We start from the raw sequence: 3,456 nt of genomic DNA, 5'->3' as shown, positions 1-3,456 counted from the left end.
TAGTTGAATTAATATAACTAGTTTATTTTTAGTAAATGTTTAGTTGAACTAATTGAATTAATATATATAACTAGTTTATTTTTAGTAAATGCTTAGTTGAACTAATTGAATTAATATAACTAGTTTATTTTTAGTAAATGTTTAGTTGAACTAGTTGAATTAATATATAGAACTAGTTTATTTTTAGTAAATGCTTAGTTGAACTAGTTGAATTAATATAACTAGTTTATTTTTAGTAAATGCTTAGTTGAATTAATAGAAGTAGTTGAATTAATTGAATTAGTAAGTGTTTAATGTTTCGCCTAATATGAACATAGGAAATGTCGTCTGACGACGGAAAAAATTTCATTATGTGCGAATACTGTGAAGACCAGCGTGGCCAGTGGGACAGAAATTTCCTTATTGATGGTAGGCGATTCAACATCAAGCTGGATGAGACTTTCGAATTCGATACAATAAGTCACAATGACAAGTCTTGTTTCATAATTAAGCATGACTTATATATGCTTCATTTGCCTAACTTATAATTTTTAATTTTCATTATTCTACTAGCGCATCCCCTGCCATGCAAGAATTTTTGTCTTAGATAAGATAGGTTTCAAAGATATGGAAACTATGGAGGTAAAGAGAGCTTACCTGAAAACTAAGCATGATGGTTATACTTTCAACGTCAAAGTATACAATGCACACACGTACACCTATTTTGAATGCAAAACTTGGCAAGCACTATGCAAGGCTTATGCATTTGAGCCTGGTATGGTTATCACCTTTGATATTCGTCCGGAAGATGATATTGAAGGTAATAGAGACATATGGGTCGATGTGCATACGCCTCCAGTTCTACCATTATGTGAGTTCTTCTCAACTATATTTTTGTCTTTGATATTGCTTATTCAAAAATAACTGACAACTAATTTATATTGACAGCTTATCTCCATTCAACCAAACATGTCCGGCGCTTGGTAGACAGGACCTACTACTGTCCCGAAGCTAAACTAAACTGCGAGGAGATAAGTCATTATGTTTCATGGCTTGAGGATCTTCATACTGTCAAGACAAATTTTCTTCCTGCACTTAGAAATGTTAGTACTCAAAACGTGCGACCAATAGTGATGGTATTAAACTACGGTCACATCAATTTAGGAATGATGGTAAGATATTTACTATTTGTCCTCAGTGCATATTTTGCATACATAATTTTTTTGCTAAACTTTCATTGCTAAGTATATTAATTAAGTACTATACGATGTTCTTCAACAGGGACTCCCGATGACAGTTGTGCCTCAGGGGATCGAGACTAAAGGTCAGATGTCAATTGTTAGCTTACGGCCAAGATATCCTGCATTGCACATGAATGCATTCAGGATTTCTAGAAGCGATGAATGCTTAATAGTGAAATATTGGAGGAAAATTGTTAATGATAGCAGAGAAGTACTAGGGGGCAGCAATGAGAAGCGCAGCCCACGATTAGAAGACAGGTTCATCGGCATGCTCCAGTATGATCAATCAGGAGAGCTATACATGTTCTATGCTATTTTACCAGAGAGAGAGTAGCTAGCAGAAGTGATTTAGCTAGTTCTTCATGCTGCTCTTAATTAGTACTTGTCCTTTCATGTCCGTGTTCTTCGTTCTGAACTTAAGTGATTTGCTTTTGTGGTGTTATATATGAACGCTTATAATATCATGAAAATCATGTTGAACTCGATGATATTTTTGCTTCTGGTACAAGTGAATGTTTCTTCTTTAAGCTAGTAGCTAGTGCTGGTGGTGATCAGCTAGTTAATTATTATATCATTTAATGAAAGAAACCACAGATCACTATAGTTGATCAAGTATAATATGGATATGGCATGTACTTGATCACTTAGCTAGCTAGCTAGCTAGTAGCTAGAGATATCCAATAATGCATCCAGTCGAAACTAATCCACGTTACTTTCACCTAATGATTTAACAACTTATTATAATATAAAACAATCACTAAATTAAATTGAAAACACAAAACTAAAGAAAAATTAAAAAAAATACCCAAACATTTAGTACCGGTTGGTGTTACCAACCGGTACTAATGCCCTACACGCAAACGGGCCTGGCTCGTGCCACGTGGTGGCACTTTAGCGCCGGTTCGTGACGAACCGGTACTAAAGGGAGGGGACCTTTAGTCCCCACTCTTTAGTGCCGGTTGGCGAACCGGCACTAAAGTCCGTCACGAACCGGCACTAAAGGCCGGTTCTGCACTAGTGGCAATACGCTGATGTCACATGTATTATATCAGTCCCCGAGGGGCATTTTCGGGAGAAAAAATATTTCGAACTGATCTGATTTTCCCTCCCAAATATTTCGAGGGTATTCTCGGTACGAATTTCAGGGATTTTTTCGGTTCAATTTTTATCCCGTTCTTATTCCTCGCTGCCGCTAGGGTTTTATCCCGTTCTTATTCCTCGTCGCGGCCCCTCCCTCCCTCGTCGCCGGCACGATATAGCCGCGTGTCGCGGCCCCTCCCTTCCTCCACCTCAACTCCCTTGCGATCTCGCACCACCTTTTTAACGAACACTAGAGAAGGCCCACTGCCCTCCACGTGGCGGCCGCCGGCAAAGAGTCGGCGCCATCCCACCTCCCAGTCCTCCATGCGGGTCCTCCAATTGGTTGTTAATTTGCGTCCTCTACATATCATTTCTCAGCCATGGCTAAAACTTTGATCTGGCCATGCATTATGGATCATGTTCTGCGGGACTAGATGAAGCCGGCCACCGGCCTCGACGGCCAGCCCCATTTGTCCAGCCCCGACTGCATGATCTACGAACGTTCAATCGTTGCATTCAACATGTATTCTTTCAATTTGGCTGATAGGTGAGATTTGGAGATCAATAGAGATGATAAGCTATTAATTTTAGAATGTACTATAAACAATTCATAGCTTATGTTGCTCAATATTTATGATGCTCGCTTCTTCTTGTGCAATTGCTGGACTGGGATCAACAGACTTGGCATGTGCTTTATATGAAAAAATAGATTCACATGGGATATCCACCTTTTCAAGATTGCTGTTAATTCTTATTATGATGTTTTAGCCTTGTTAAAGGGAGAGTAATGGTCCTCGCAAAATGCAGAGACAAAGGAATGAGCATTTCATTCTTCCATATGCTGCATTTCATTCTTCCGTGTTTAGTTATGTCCAACATTTGTTACATGCACACACTTGAGAAGGTTAGTACAAGTAGTAATTTTTCCTCTGTTTTGCAGGGCTATGACAGAACATGCTATGTGATTCCCTGAGGCAGGATGGATGTACCATGGCCACACCACTGTGCTCCTGAAGGTGATCGCTTCAATTCAGCGTTGCAGCAGCTGCAGAGGCCCCCTATGGTACGTGCTTTACTCTTGTTATCCAATGCTCTACTTTTTTGGCTTTGCGGCCTGCCTACGAGACATAGTTGGGATTGCGTGTTGAATCAGGCA

This window comes from Triticum dicoccoides, chromosome 1B, assembly GCF_002162155.2.
Source record: "Triticum dicoccoides isolate Atlit2015 ecotype Zavitan chromosome 1B, WEW_v2.0, whole genome shotgun sequence".
Classification (NCBI taxonomy): domain Eukaryota; kingdom Viridiplantae; phylum Streptophyta; class Magnoliopsida; order Poales; family Poaceae; genus Triticum; species Triticum dicoccoides.
This window is presented reverse-complemented; position numbering follows the sequence as displayed.